This window comes from Elephas maximus, chromosome 23, assembly GCF_024166365.1.
Source record: "Elephas maximus indicus isolate mEleMax1 chromosome 23, mEleMax1 primary haplotype, whole genome shotgun sequence".
Lineage (NCBI taxonomy): Eukaryota > Metazoa > Chordata > Mammalia > Proboscidea > Elephantidae > Elephas > Elephas maximus.
This window is the reverse complement of record NC_064841.1, coordinates 54,703,945-54,720,566: the sequence shown is the minus strand read 5'-3', so window position 1 is coordinate 54,720,566 and position 16,622 is coordinate 54,703,945. Positions and strand designations below refer to the sequence as shown.

At 37.6% G+C, this 16,622-nt stretch overlaps 1 protein-coding gene across 2 annotated transcripts in view; it reads left to right on the top strand.

Annotated features, from left to right (window-relative positions):
• SACS (sacsin molecular chaperone) overlaps positions 1–16,622 on the top strand; it is a 147,083-nt gene that overhangs the window by 117,294 nt on the left and 13,167 nt on the right. The gene's annotated exons all lie outside the window — the stretch shown is intronic.

Here is a 16,622-nt window from a genome sequence, read left to right as displayed (position 1 = left end):
ATCTAATTTGTTGACATACAACTATTCACGGTATTCTCTTAGAATATTTTTATTTCTGTGAGATCAGTTGTAACATCCTCATTTTCATCTCTCGTTTTAGATATTTGCATTTTCTCTTTGTCAGCCTTGCCGGTAGTTTTGTCTTATTTTATCGACCTTTTCAAAGAACTAACTTTTGATTTCTTTGATTCTCACTATTGTTTTTCTGTTTCATTTGTTCCTGCTCTGATCTTTATTATTTCATTTCTTCTGGTTGCTTTGGGCTTGATCTTCCTTTTCTAATTCTTCAAGTTGTTGAGTTAAGCTATTGATTTGGGATCGTTCTTTTTAAATGTGGGCATTCATTGCTGTGAATTTCCCTCCGAGCACTGCCTTCTCTGAGTCCCATAGTTTTTGGTATGTTGTGTTTTCTTTCCTGTTTGACACTTATTTTTTTCTCTAACCCACTGGCTCTTTTGTAATGTGTTATGTAGTTCCTGGAAACCCTGGTGGTATAATGGTTAAGAGCTACAGCTGCTAACCAAAAGGTCAGCAGTTTGAATCCACCAGGTGCTCCCTGGAAACCCCATGTGACAGTTCTACTCTGTCCTATAGGGTCGCTATCAGTCAGAATCGACTCAACAGCAGTGGGGGTTTTAGTTCCCACATATTTGTATTTTTTCCAGTTTCCTTTCCATGGTATTTGTTGTTCATTCTTATTATTTTACTGTTAGTCTGCAGTATTTCCAATTGTTTTGTTTTTTTAATTTATATCTCCTTATTGAAATTCTTGTTTTATCCTTGTACTGTTTTCCTAATTTCCTTTTATCTCTTTGAGCATACTTAATATTAATGCTTTGAAGTATTTGTCGTGAAATTCTATTATCTGACTTTCCGCACAGTTTCTTCCCCCTTGTTTTGATCATTTACATAAGCCATCTTTTCCTGTTTCTTCATATGTTTTATTATTGTCTGTTGTTTTTGGGACATTCCTTTTTTTTTTTTTTTTTTTTGCTCTGATAAAGTAGGAGATAAATTCTTCCCCTTCACTAGAGATTGTTCTTCCTCTGCATTAATGTAATTATTATCATTTTATGTTATTGAAAGATGTAGTTCTGTATTTCTGTTCCAGCCTCCTCATGCAGGTACATTTGTTGTTGCTTCACTATTGGTCTCCCTGCGTAGGGGTGCCAGCCGTCACTGTTACACCTCTAGTTTCCCTAACTGGCTCAGCCACTACAGCACAGAACTCTGTGGTCGTGGTCACCTTCTGTGCCAGTGTTAGAGGTGTTGACTGTATTACTCTGTATCAGATGCCACTGTGCCTCTCTACTACCTGTTCCCCCGTTGAGGTTGCTAGCAGCCCCTGGTTGCTCACCGCAGAGCTCCCTCAGCCACACAACTCTGATACTAGTTCCCCACCCAGGAGCTGCAGCTGACACAGATACACAACATGACTCCTCCCCAAGAGCGCTGGCTGTATTACACCAGCCTTAAGGGTCTCCCTTGAAAACAGCAACTGTTGCTGATTCACCCCACGTCTTCACAGTTTGTGCTCACCATTCTGCGCTATGCTCACCTTGTTGCTTCTTTCCAGGAACTCCCATCCAAGCATTACTCACCTAGTTGTGCTGTCCCACCTCTCTTTGCTCAGGTGGCTTGGCCCAAACTGTGTCAGCCTCACCTCTTTGTGTCCAGGCCCACTGTTCATGTACTTTGCTCTACATTGTGTCCTGGGTGAGCTGTCAGGTGACTGCCGGAGTTTTGCAGGCCTTTCTGTGCTGCGCTGGAAAGAGTAGTGGTGGAGGTTATCCTGGCGTTATGCCTAGGAGATCTGCTTTTGGCTTCAGGGCCACCAGTTGGCTGGGCGGGGCCTTTTTGCTGTGGGCTGGCAGTGCTGGGCAAGGCCTTCCTGCAGTGGGCCAGCAGCACTGAGCCAGTTCTTCCAGGGTGGCAGGTGGTTGTGGGGAGCCAGATAACTCCTGGTGGGCTGTTTGGCTGATGGACATTTCCCACCTTGAGTGTTGTCCAGGATCTGTGGCTGATGTGTGGCTCAGGGTCCAATTCCTGGTGTTTTCCTGTTGCTGCACTTCCCCAAGACACAGGAGCACAAGCCAACACTGTTGCACTTGCCTTGTGCCACTTCCCAGAAGTGTTTGCTCTGGATTTCCTGTTCCTTGCCTCGGAATTCCTACACCCCAGTTCACACCGTTCTTCCCAGGTTGCACTTTGCTGGGGGTCCCTGGACTCAAACTTGTGTTGTGTCTGCACACAGTTCTCTCTGAAGCCTGCCTAGTCTCGGTGCATGCCGTGCCCAACTTGCCACTCCTTTCCAGGGCTGTTTACTCAGTATCTCTGTCCTGGTCTGTGTCCTCCGTGTTGTTTCTGCCCTTAGCGCCTTGTTTGTAGGTGCTGTCTGCAGCCTTCCCAAAATGACCATGCTGAGCCAGGCAGTGGGTGTAGGATGTGGATGGTCTGTGAACCTCTGCTTTCCCACTGACCTGGTTGTATCTTTTTCTAGATTCAGTGTTTGCTTTGGTTCTCCAGCCCTTCAGTTGCTATCCATAATTCCAATATCATTGATTGCATCAATGTTTTACTTGTTTTCTTCTAGCATTGTTGTTGGTGGGGGGACATGAGGATATGACTGTTCATGCCACTATCTTGCCTCTGTCTCAGCATTTACTTTTTGTGGTATAAGTTACAAATAATTTCTTCCAGTTTTTCATTTGTCTTTTTATTTTGTGTAATGTTTTTTGATTTTTATATAATCAAACATGAAACTTTTTCCTTATTACTTCCAGATTTTGAGACATAGTTGAGGACGTTTTCTCCACACCCAGAATTTTACTCTTTGTTTTCTGCTGCTATCTGCATAGTTTCACTTTTCTATTAAGGTGTTTGTTTCTAATCCATTTGGGAGCTGTACTGATATATGACTCTATATGGCTTTTACTGTTTGTCTCAACACCACTTAATTTAAAAACGCTTCTTTTTTTCACTTGTTTTAAATGCTGTTTTTATCATGTGTTAAATGCCCATTTGTATATTGGTCTGTTTTTGCACTTACAGCCTATTCCATTTTCCATCATCAGCCTCACTCTTTATGTACCAGTAACATGCTGTCATTATTACTGAGACTTTTTGTAGTATTTAATACCTGGTAGGCTTTTTTTTTTTTTTTTTTTAGGCCTAGCTCCTCCTTCCCTGTCGCCTTTTTGTTTGTTTGTTTTCTCTAGCTGTTCTTTTTTTTTTTTTTCATATGAACTTAATAATCAGCTTTCTTCTGTAGCTCTAGGTGAATGAGGGATCTTGTTCTGTTTTTAGGGATTGGTTAAATTTATAAATTAACTTAAATAAAATTAGCTTATTTACAAAGTTCAGTCTTCTACTTTGTATGTGTTTTCATTTTTCATCTACTGTAGATTCTGATTCTTTATTTTATGTTCACACGGTTAGCATTGTTTTTGTCACTGATTCTTAGTAATTATTGCTGATTCCGAGTTTGCTATTAACACTAGATGGGAGTCTTCTCTTTGTTTTGTCACCATAATGTGTGGCTCAGTCCTCCCAGGAATGTTTTCATGGTCACATTTTCTTTATCTAGATTTAAGTTTAAGGTTACCATTGTTATAATGACTTGATAACCCTGATCTCTAACCATTTGGATATTTTTAGCTGGCCTTATGGGTGATGGATAACTCCTCCCATGTGTCTTCCCTGTTATTTTTGTACTGTTGTTCCAGCAAAATTAGTTTCTGATACTACTTTATTGCCATTAACATTTGTAATGTTTTAGAAGCATTGTAATGTAGGGACTTATGGGGACCCAGTAAATGGTGCCTTTGTTTTCCTTTCCTAAGATCTGAAGTAGTGAAGAGATAAGCAGAGCAAGGTCAAGCAGATAAATGTCAGAAAATCTTCCCTGTTACAAATAATTATGTTGTTTGAGAAAATGGTCTGTGGAAGACAAGTGGACTTCTAAGATTAAACCCCAGAATTAAATGGATTAATGCCTGGTCCCCTCAGAGGCAGTGCTGAAAGCCCATAGGCTCCCTCCCATGAGGTCTGCCCCAATTAACTATAGAGCCTGCACAGAGGAGCAGCCCCTTTGAGACTTCCTCAGGACATGCAAGCTCTCTTTCTAAACTTACCATCAGATAAACCATTCTACTTTCCACAGATACAGGGCATCTGGTGGGGGGGAGATTAGTGAGTGTGGGCCAAGGGTATTATGTTTTGGGGCTCCTTTTGTGTGGCAGGAAACATCCCAAATATATAATATACATAGTTCTTTTGTTTGGTTAATGCTTTTATTTGGTATTTTTTGATCTGAATAATGGTTAATTGTTCTGTGACACAAAGTACTATGGACTTTTGTTTAGAAGTTATTTTTTTCAAATATATTTTTCATTCTGTATTTAATTGATTTGTTCCACCATTTAAACAACTTTTATTTTTTTTAATTGTGCTTTAGAGAAAGTTTATAGCTCAATTTCTCATACAAAAATTTATACACATTGCTATGTGACTGTACTTGCTCTCCCTATAATGTGACAGCACACTCCCCCTTTCCATCCCAGGTTTCTTGTGTCCATTCAACTAGATCTTGCGCATTCCTGCCTTCTCATCCTGCCTCCGGACAGGAGCCGCCTCTTTGGGCTCATATTTCTGCTTGAACTAGGACACACACTCTTCACGAGTATTATTTTTTTATAGTCCAGGGTAATGTTTGTTTTTTTAAAAGTGGGCTTTGGGAATGGTTTTAGTTCTGGGTTAACAGAGCGTCTGGGGGCCATGGCTTCGGGTCTTCCTCCAGTCTCAGTCTGACCATTAAGTCTGGTCTTTCTATGTGAATTTGAGTTCTGCTCCAGTTTTTCTCCTGCTCTGTCAGGGACTCTGTTGTGTTCTCTGTCAGGGCAGTCACTGGTGGTAGCTGGGCACCATCTAGTTCTTCCGGTCTCAGGCCAATAAAGTCTCTGGTTTGTATGGCCCTTTTGTCTCTTGTGCTAATATTTTCCTTTTGTCTTTGGTGTTCTTCATTCTTCTTGGCTCCAAGTGGGTTGGGACCAATCATCTTAGATGGCCGCTCACGAACTTTAAGACCCCAGATGCCAGTCACCAAAGTGGAATGCAGAACATTTTCTTAATAAACTTTGTTATGCCAATTTATCTAGATGTTTGCTGAAACCATGGTCCCCAGACCCCAGCCCCAGCTACCCTGTCCCCAAAGTGTTTGGTTGTATTCAGAAAGCTTCTTAGCTTTCGGTTTAGTCCAGTTATGCTGACTTTCCCTGTATGGCGTGTTGTCCTTCCCTTCACCTAAGGTGATTCTTGACTACTGTCTAGTTAGTGAATTCCCCTCTTCCTCCCTGCCCATCCTTGTAACCATCAGAGAATGTTTTTTCTGTGTTTAAACCTTTTCTTGAGTTCTTGAAGTTGTCTTATACAATATTTATCCTTTTGATACTAATTTCATTCAGCATTATGCCCTCCAGATTCATCCATGTTGTGAGATGTGTCACGAGTGTATCACTGTTCTTTATCATCTTGTAGTGTTCCATTGTGTATATGTACCCTAATTTGTTTATCCATTCTCTATTGATGAGCACCTAGGTTGTTTCCATGTTTTTGCTATTGTAAACAGTGCTGCAGTGAACATGGGTATGCATATATGTTTGTGTGATGGCTCTTATTTCTCTATGATATATCCCAAGGAGTGGGATTGCTGGATTGTATGGAACTTCCATTTCTATAAAAAAAAAAAAAAAACAAAACTAGTGCCATAAGGAAGCACCAAATCGATTTCCAAAGTGGTTGTACCATTTTACATTCCCACCAGCAGTGTATAAGTGTTCCAGTCTCTCTACAACCTCTCCCACATTTTTGATTTTGTGTTTTTTGAATTAGTGCTAGCCTTTTGTTGGGGTGAGATGGCACCTCACTGTAGTTTTGATTTGCATTTCTCTAGTGGTTAATGATTGTGAGCATTTCATCATATATCTGTTAGCTGTCTGAATGTGCCCTTTGGTGAAGTGTCCGTTCATATCCTTTGTCCATTTTTTAATTGGGTTATTTGTCTTTTTGCTGTGGAGTCGTTGCAGTATCTTGTAGATTTTAGAGATTAGACCCATATCGGATATGTCGTAGCCAAAATTTTTTTCCCAATGTGTAGGTTGTCTTTTTACCCTTTTGGTGGTCTCTTAATGAGTATAAGTGTTTGATTTTTAGGAGCTCCCAGTTATCTAGTTTCTCTTCTGGTGTTTGTGTGTTGTTAGTTATGGTTTGTTTTCTTTTTATGCCACGTATGACGGCTCCTAACGCTGTCACTGCTTTTTCTTGCATGATCTTTATTATTTTAGATAAAGACCAATTTTGAGTTAGTTTTTGTGCATGATGTGAGGTATGGGTCTTGTTTAATTTTTTTGCAGATGGATATCCAGTTATGCCAGCACCATTTATTAAAGAGACTGTCTTTTCCCCTCGTAATGGACTTTGGGTCTTTGTCAAATATTAGCTGCTCGTAGGTGATGAATTTACATCTAGATTCTCAATTCTGTTCCATTGGTCTTTGTTGTTGTACCAGTACCAGGCTATTTTGACTACCGTGGTGGTATAATAGGTTCTCAAATTAGGTAGTGTCAAGTCTCCCACTTTGTCCTTCTTCAGTAGTGGTTTACTTATCTGGGGCCTCTCCCTTTTCCGTATGAAGTTGGTGATTTGTTTCTCCATCACATTAAAAAATGTCATTGGAATTTGGATTAGGATTGCGTTGTATCTGTAGATCGCTTGGGTAGAACAGATATTTTCACAATGTTGAGTCCTCCTATCCATGAGCATGGTATGTTTTTCCACTTATGTAGATCTCTTTTGGTTTCTTGCAGTAGTGTCCTGTAGTTTTCTTTGTATAGGTGTTTTATGTCTCTTGTTAGATTTATTCCTAAGTATTTTATCTTCTTGGGAGCTATTGTAAATGGTACTGATTTGGTGATTTCCTCTTCGCAGTTCTCTTTGTTGTTGTGGAGGAATCCAACTGGTTTTTGTATGTTTATCTTGTATACTGATAATTTGCTGAAATCTTCTGTTAGTTCCAGTAGTTTTCTTGTGGATTCTGTGGGGCTTTGTATGTATAAGATCATATCATCTGAAAATAGGGATACTTTTACTCCTTCCTTACCAATTTGGATGCCCTTTCTTTCTTTTTCTTGCCTTATTGCTCTGGCTAGGACCTCCAGCACAACGTTGAATAAGAGTGTTGATAAAGGGCATCCCTGTCTGGTTCCCATTCTCATGGGGAGTGCTCTCAGACTCTCTCCGTTTAGGTTGATGTTGGCTGTTGGGTTTGTATAAATGCCCTTTATTATGTTGAGGAATTTCCCTTCTATTCCTATTTTGCTGAGACTTTTTATCATGAATGGGTGTTGGACTTTGTCAGATGCCTTTTCTGCATGGTTGATAAGATCAAGTTTCTTACCTTTTGTTTTATTTATGTGATGAATTACATTGGTTGTTTTTCTAATGTTGAACCATCCCTGCATACCTAGTATGAATCCCACTTGGTCATTATAAATTATTTTTTTTTGTTGTTGAATTCTGTTGGGTAGAATTTTATTGAGGATTTTTAAGTCTATGTTCATGAGGGATCTTGGTCTGTAATTTTCTTTTTTTGTGGTGCCTTTACTTGTCTTTGGTATCAAGGTTGTGCTGGCTTCATAGAATGAGTTTGAGAGTATTCCATCCTTTTCTATGCTCTGAGATACCTTTAGTAGTAGTGGTGTTAAGTCTTCTCTGAAAGTTTGGTAGAATCTCCAATGAAGCCATCAGAGTTAGGGCTTTTTTGTTGTTGGGTATTTTTTTTTTAACTTCTTCAGCCTCTTCTTTTGTGTTAGGTTTATTTAGTTTTTTACCTCAGTTTGTATTATTTAGGTAGGTAGTGTGCTTCTAGAAATGTGTCCATTTCCTTTAGGTTTTCAAATTTGTTGGAGTACAGTTTTTCATATTTTGTTACAATCCTTTTAATTTTAGTTGGGTGTATTGTGATATTGCCCATCTCGTTTCTTATTCAGGTTATTTCCTCTCCTAATTTGTCAGTTTGGCCATTGGTTTATCGATTTTGTTGGTCTTTTCAAAGAGCCAGCATTTGTCTTGTTGAGACTTTCAATTGTTTTTCTATTCTCTGTTTCATTTAATAATCTTTATTATTTCCTTTCTTCTTTTTTTTTTAGTCCCTAAGGGCCTCTTCAACTATTCTGTTTGTTCGAGTTGTAGGTTAATGTTTTTATTTTGGTCCTTTCTTGTTTTTGAATTTGTATAGTTACTGCTATAAATTATCCTGAGTAGATGTGTTTTCATTCTCATTTGAATTATCCTCTGAGTACTGCTTTTGCTGTGTCCCAAAGATTCTGGTAAGATGTGTTTTCATTCTCATTTGATTCTATGAATTTCTTTATTCCATCCTTGATTTCTTCTGTTGCCATAGTTTTTCAGCAAGGTGTTTCCATGTATTTGATTTTTTTTTTTTTCTTTGCTGTTTCTGTTACTGATTTCTGCTTTTATGGCTTTATGGTCAGAAAAGATGCTTTGTAATATTTCAGTGTTTTGGATGCCATTAAGGCTTGCTTTGTGGTCTAATATGTGGTCTCTTCTGGAGAATGTTCTAGGTACACTGGAAAACAAAGTATACTAGGCTGCTGTTGAGTGGAGTGTTCTGTTTATGTCTATGGGTTCAAGTTGGTTGATTGTGGCATTTGGATCTTCCATGTCTTTATTGAGCTTATTTCTAGATGTTCTGTCCTTCACCGCAAGTGGTGTGTTGTAAACTTCTGCTATTATTGTGGAGCTATTTCTCTTTTCAGTGATGTTGGAGTTTGTTTTATTGTATTTTGGAGCCCTGTTGTTGAGTGCGTAAATATTTATTATGGTTATGTCCCTCTGGTGTATTGACCCTTTAACCATTATATAGTATCCTTCCTTATCTTTGGTGGTGGATTTTGCTTTAAAGTCTATTTTGTCAGAGATTAATATTGCCAGTCCTCCTTCTTTTTAATTGTTGTTTGCCTGATATATCTTTTCCCATCCTTTGAGCTTTAGTTTATGTCTTTAAGTCTAAGGTGTGTCTCTTACAGGCAGCATGTTGATGAATTATGTTTTTGTTATTCACTCTGCCACTCTCTGTCTCTTTATTGGTGTATATTTAGTCCATTTACGTTCAGTGTCATTATTATAGTGTTGCTATGAGTCGGAATTGACTTGACGACAGCAGGTTTTTTTTTTGAAATTACTGGTATGTATTTTTTTTTTATGAGTTTAGTCCCGTCATTTTGATGTCTTTTTTTTGTGTGTGTGTGGCTTTGACATTTTCTTTGTTCCACTTAATTTTCCGTGCTGAGTTGTTTTTCTTTATGTATTTCCTTTTCATCATTGTTAACTTTGTGTTTACTGAGTCTTTATGTTTTTCTTTCCTTTTATTTTGATGGGTAGATTTGTTAGTTTCCTTTGTGGTTACCTTAAAATTTACCTCTTTTTCTAAGTTTAAATCAATCTTTTATTTGTTGGTGTAGCATTAGCTTCCTCTCCATATGAAAGTTATGTGACACACTATTTAGTCCCTCTATTTTGTTTTAATGTTGTCATCTTTTACATATTGACATCTGTTTTCTTAGTGTTTTAGCTTTGACCTATTTTTATGACTTCACTATCTGGGTTGATATCTGGTTGCTCTGTCCTGTGTTCTAGTCTTGGGTTTTTATCTGATATTGTTGGTTCTCTGGCTGAAGGACTCCCATCAATATTTCTTGTAATTTTGGTTTGGTTTTTACAAATTCCCTTAACTTCTGTTTATCTGGAAATGCCCTAATTTCACCTTCATATTTGAGAGACAGTTTTGCTGGATATATAATTCTTGTCTGGTAGTGTTTTTGCTTCAAGGCTTTATATATGTCATTGGCCTTTGAGTCGATTCCAACTCATACTGGCCATAAAGACTACAGTCTTGGAAACCCTCTGTGGTAGTTGTACTCTGTCTTATAGGCTGCTGTAAGTTAGACTCATTTTTAACTTGATTTTGATTTCTTTTTCTGCACTTTATCATTGTCTCGAAGCCTTGGTGGCACATAGGTTAAGTGCTTGGCTGTTAACAGAAACATCAGTGGTTTAAACCAGCCATTCTGTGAGAGGAAGATAAGGCAGTCTGCTTCCATAAAGATTGCAGCCTTGGAAACCTCAGAGAGCAGTTCTATTCTGTCCCGTAGTGTCACTATGAGTCAAAGTTAACTCAACAGCAATGAGTTTGGTTTTTTTTGTTTTACCATAGTCTGGCTTCCAGAAAGAGTAGTATATGCTAATTACCTATAGTCCTCGTTGTCCATTATAACTACAAACAGACTATTGCTTCCATCTTCATTTCACTAAAATTGTCTGGCTGAACCCAAAACCAAACCAAACCAATTGCTGTCAAGTCGACTCCGACTCATAGCGTCATAGGACAAAGTAGAACTGCCCCATAGGCTTCCCAAGGAGTGCCTGGTAGATTCGAACAGCTGACCTTTTGGTTAGCAGCCGAACTCCTAACCCTTACTCCACCACCTTCACTTCACTAAAATTGCCTGGCTAAGGTCACCAATTAATGATTTTTTGTCATGATGGTAAGTCCAGTGGACTCCTTGAAATCTTTGACACTCGTGGTACCATTTTCTCTTGTATCCTCCTACCTGAAGGGCTGCCTGTCAGGTTTTTTTTGTGAATTCCTATTCTCAGTTCACCCCCTTAAGGATAGGTTAGCTTATGGCTCCTTCCTCAGCTCTTTTGTGTTGTTCCTTACTTTCTTTGGGGAACCTCGGTGGTGTACTGGGTAAGAGCTATGTCTGCTAACCAAAAGGTCGGCAGTTCAAATCCACCAGGTGCTCCTTGGAAACTCTGTAGGGCAGTTCTACTGTGTCCAGTAGGGTCACTATGAGCCAGAATCGATGGCAGCAGATTTGGGTTTTGGTTTTAGTGTCTTTGAGTATACTCATCCATTTCTGTGTCTTAACTGCCTTCCCTATGTTAATGACCTCCTTATCTTTGATTGTACCCTAGTCTCCAGAGTGGAGTGGAGTGGGTGGTTAAAAGCCAGTACTTTGTAGTAACACCAGTTTGGGCTCAAACTTGTATTTATTCTGTGACTTTGAACAAGTTACTTAACTTTTCTGAGCCTTTGCTTCCTCATTGTTTTAATATGTAATACAGCAAGATTCCTCCATGAGGGTATATGTGGGGCCCCAAAATTTAATCACATAAAATGCAGAAGTGCTTTATTTCAGGGTGTTAAAGAAATGAGATTAGGGTTTGAGTGGAGGATGGCAGGCAGTCACAACTTACCAATTGAATTTCATCCAAATTTGTGTTATCGAAGTAAGGCAAGTATTGAAAAGCTTTTTGTACTATTTTACTTATACAAGGCATTATTCTGAAGATTAAATGATTATACATACTTGTATATAATTTATTTTTTTATATAATTTGACATAATACATGGCACATCATAAATGCTGATAAAATGGTAGCTATTGTTATCATTTTGCACTTGGAGTCTGTAATCATCTGAAAATCAGTATTTTCAAAATATTAGTCTTCCTCCTTTCCCCAAATCTGTTCCTCCTTTTGAGTGACTGTGTTGAGAATGATACTACTCTTCACCTAGTTGGGCAACTTGTCTTCTTTGTTCCCCACAGTTTCCAGCTTCTAATGATGGCATTTTCTATGTCTGACCCTTGGTCTCATTCCACTGCTGCAGTTGCAGTGTAGTTGCTGTTATAGCTACAGCGATGAGTGCTTCTTCATAGCACTTACAGACGGGTAACTCTTTACTTATGATAATTTACTTATTATCTGCCTCCCACTAAACTATAAGATCCAGAAGATCTGGGTCCATGTCTGTTTCGTTCATTTCTGTATTTTTAGCACTCAGTAAATACTGACTGACAAAATGACTGCCTGTAAGGTAACTTGGAGGTTGTTAAGATTTGGAAGAACTTAAATTCCTTTGGTAAGGTTAGTGGTCTCTGTATTAGCTGCTAAGTTTAGTGTTAAGGTACCAAAATACAAAACATTTTTTATAGTTACAGAGGTCTACTTGATCAAATAAATGACTTCCTTTGAGCTGAGGAGGGTTTAGATTTCAATGGAACAGTTTTAGGAATGTTTAAATATTGGTGGCTACCAAAGTGGTCAGTGGAAATATAAAATCTCTCTTTCTTTATTGTGAAGTCAGAATTGATTTTATACTGATTTTAAAAATCAGATTTCCTTCCTTTCTTTACTTGTATTTATATTATCTTTGACTATTATTTGATGATAGTCTATACAAAAGCCCAGTGGTACTTTATCAAATGACTTTATTTATGTAGATGAAATGTAATTTGTGCATATACTCCTTTTTTTTTTTCTTTGCTAAGATTACCCACCTTTATCTGGTTTTGATTTAGATACATATTGAAATACATCTTTAAATCTTGAATGTGTATTCTGCTATATTTGGAGTTAAGTCTATGGCTTTTCTTTTACATAATGGTGCGTAAAGATGGTATAGATTTTAAAAACAGCATTATTTTAAGATACAGAATAGTTTCTACAGCCATCATGTGAAAATTTTGACATTGCTGGCCTTTTCTAAGAATGGATTTAATTATATTCTAGCACAACAACTTCTCTGGGGATATTCAGGTAGGATAATGTGTTCATTTGAAGCCTGGTGTTTTTGTGTATTTGGTTATTTGAATCCTGTTTTTCCATTTACTCAGTAGCTAGAAATTACGTCAGCAATTTTTTTTCTAATAGTAATAACGATTACTATTACTATACTACAGCTATTACTATAAAGGAGAGAGGAAACTATACTAATACAGGTATTGTTATAAATACCACAGTAGAACCATGTTTAAATGACTTGGGCACTTTAATTTCATAGAACATTTTATCTCAAGTGAAATAATTATGCTGTAATTAAGCTGTGGTATTTAATGGGAAAATGTCATACGAATGCACCTCTATCATAAGGTATGCATACATTTAGATTTAAGAAGATAGAGGGGAGACATTTTTTGGCTCCAAGACCTCATGGGTGACATATTTAGAGTCTGGCTTAGTGTGTGATGTGGCTGCTGGTAGCAGAGGATCCTGGTACTTGGCTACGGAAGACATGTCCGTTCTAAGTGGGCCGGTGCGTCATTTTTAAAAGGCCTGATATGTCTTTGTACCAACTGCCATCTTAATTTGATTTTTAAATAAAAACATTTTTGACTCAACTTACAGAATTATTTTCCCCAAGTTCCAGTGTCACTTGAAAAGTTAGAGGATGGTGAGATTTTCTCTACAGAAATTGTTTTGTGGTGATTATTATTTTTGGAGTCAGTTCTTTGAAGCAGGCTATACCTACATTAAATTAATTTAGAAGCCAACTCATCGTAATAATGAAAATTTATATAAATGTTAAATTTGTTTCAGGCTTACATGGAAAGCGGCCTATCATACCTAGCTAATATTATCATATTCTAAAGACTTCACCAGTATATCTTATATTTTGTAAGATGTAATTAAAGGTTAAAACACTATTTGTTTTAAGTAGGTGGCATAAGCAGCACCTGAGCTAGGGATGCTCTGAGCCACCTCAGTGATTTCTGACAGTTATCAAGGCTCCTGTTCAAGTTAAAATTGGACAGTAAGCAGCAGCATGCCAGCGCGGATGCCTGGAAGGCATTTGGTCACAGGTGCTGCTGTCTGTGACCCATGGAAGGGCACAGCACTAGAGCGGGGGGCTGCGTGTGCCATCTCCCTGCCTGGGGCCTGCTGGCCGCCTGGACGGAGCTCCTGTGTGGTGCCTCGCTGGGGAGCAGGCTTTTCTCTCCTCCTCTCTCCTTCCCTTCTTCTTTTTTCCTTTTTTGAGGATTTGACTGACTTGAAGTACATCAATTTATTGGGATTTCCCTTTCATTACATATGTTTATATAAGTATTTGAGTGTCTGTAAACAGTGGGATGTTGTTAGAAGTCATTAACCATCAGCACTGCCATTGTCACTTTCATTGTGCAAGGAAAGTATACAAAGCCACAGGAGCTTGCAACCTTGCACCGTGACTGCAGCCAGGCAGTGCACCTTCAGGAGTCTGGTCAAGTATAGTAAACTCTCAGTTAATTAAACCATTCAGGCGTTCAGATTTCTTGGTTAAGTAAGTTTTAAAATAGCTAAATTCAGGCTATAATATCCTGTTTCCATCCCAGTTGAAAATCTTTCTCAAGCTTTGTACTGAACATCGTGCAGCTTGGAATAGTGATTCACTATGTTGAGGTTGTGTTCAGCATAAAGGGATAGAACCGATTGTAGGAAACCACAACCTGCTTTTAAAAGTTTTTTCTAAGTTAAACGATAATATTTGATAATAAAAAAAAATTTGATAATAGTTTAGATAAAATCTTTCTAGGAACAAAATCAGTACTATAATTAACATCTTTTAATAGTGCTGCTAATTTAAAAGGTTAGGTCACAAAAACACAAAGTAATTTATTAAAATGCTCAAATTATTTTGCTGATCCTATTAGAGGTGCTTTTCAATCTAAGATGAAGACTTTTTTGTGTTAACATTTATACTGTAGCTAAATGGCTTAAATACAAAACAAAATAGAAATCAGGACTTCAAATTAAATAGACTTAAATCCTTAGAATTATGTCTTCCTACATTTTCTCTCTCCTTTATTTTTCTATCATGTTTCTTCATTTGAGCATGACTGCTTTGTTAGTTGCATGCTATATGTGGTGTGTGTGTTCAATTAGCATTTTATTTATACATTAATATTAGATAATTGTCCTGAAAGTAGGTATGTGTTTTATAAATTGCCAAATTTAATTCAGGGATATCAGGTAGGGTATCTCCAAAATGCATGTCATTTGACAATTCCTCACGTAGAACAAAGTATGGTGCATATTTCATTATTGGTTTTCTGAGTGTTGTGATTTTTAATTTCTAATCTGCTTTCTATCATTGATATTGTATCTTTGCCTTACTTATGATTTACATATTCTGTTGTAGTTAAGGAGCTCTAATGGTGTTTTTTTTTTTTTTTTTTTTAATGGTGAGGTGGTTAAGAACTTGGCTGCTGACCAGAAGAAGGTCAGCAGTTCAAATTCACAGCTGCTCCTTGGAAGCCCTATGGGGCAGTTCTACTCCGTCCTGTAGGGTCGCTGTGAGTCAGAATAGACTCGACAGCAACAGGTTTGGTTTTTTTCATTTGGAATTATAGTTAATTCAATTTCGTAAGCATTTTTAAAGAATATTTGTTATTAAAAATTAATTATAAATATTATATTTTAATGGGACTCATAGACTAAAGAGGCTACCCTAGTCAGACTGCTGACAAGATTTTATAATTTCTTAAATATTACTACTTAGCTTACCCTAGAGGAGGCCTGGTTGCACAGTGGTTAAGCAAGTGGCTGAAAGTTTGGCGATTTGAAGCCACCAGCTGCTCTCAGGAAAAAGATGTGACAGTCTGCTTCTGTAAAGTTTACAGCCTAACGCTGTTCTAAAGTTGTAAAAGGGTACCCTTGCTTAAATCTCTATTTCAGTGATAGAAAAAGTGTTCATTGTAACGCTAAAGGTAATTTTCTTAGTGAAAGATAAAATGATCTTTCTGATGTGTCAGACTTTGAAATTATGGTGTCCTTTCTCGGGTAACAATAATAATGTAAAGAAGTTTTTAAGGGGCCTGAGATATCCTCGTTTACAACTTTTTCAAAATTACTCTTTGAATAGTCTAGAAATTATATGCACATAAGGAGAAAATTGAGTGTTTTCTATAAGACTGAATTTGAGAGGCTTTTTATCTACCTACGCGGGCAAATATATATCTATAGATACATACTTTCACTTTTTCATTTTGTTTCCACTGACATTGTATGTAGTCAGAAACACAAGTGCCCTTACCTTAGAAGTACAATTTTTATACTACAGCAGTGGTTTAAAAAATCAGCAAAAAAACTTTTTTCTTCAAACAAAATCTTGTTAGTCTCCCTAATTTATAAAACGTATACAGGTAGAGTGGCTCTGGTTAGGGGAACAGTCCCCCTCTTTGTGACAATGCCCATTTGCTCCCTTTGCTTGGCTCTGAAGCATTTAAAGCTCCTTTAGAAAGGTCATATATACATATTTAAGAATGTATAAAGAGCAATCTGTAGACACCCCCCCACCCACTCTTTTTTCCAGTTGAGAGAATTCAAGTCCAGAAGGGTTAAATGATACTAACCTGCACATTTAATCATTGAAAGAAAACTACGTAAATCTCCTTGTTGCCGCAACTTCAAGAAATGTTGAGACTTAGAACCCAAGCCTCTGTCCTCACATCAGAGCCCCCTTCTTTGCACTGTGCAGCCATGAAGTTTGTTGAAATGTTGAAAAACAGCATAGTGTAGTTAAAAGCAATTCATATTACATTTGTTTATAAATTGTTTACCCTTAAATAAAAAGATACCTATATAAACTTTATTTGCATTTTCTTTGGTACTTTTATTTGTGGACATATAGGCACTGAAAGTTAGTTCCTATATTGACTCCATTTGCAGAATATTGCAGGATAATTTTTAAAGCACATTTAAATGTACTTTATACATTTATT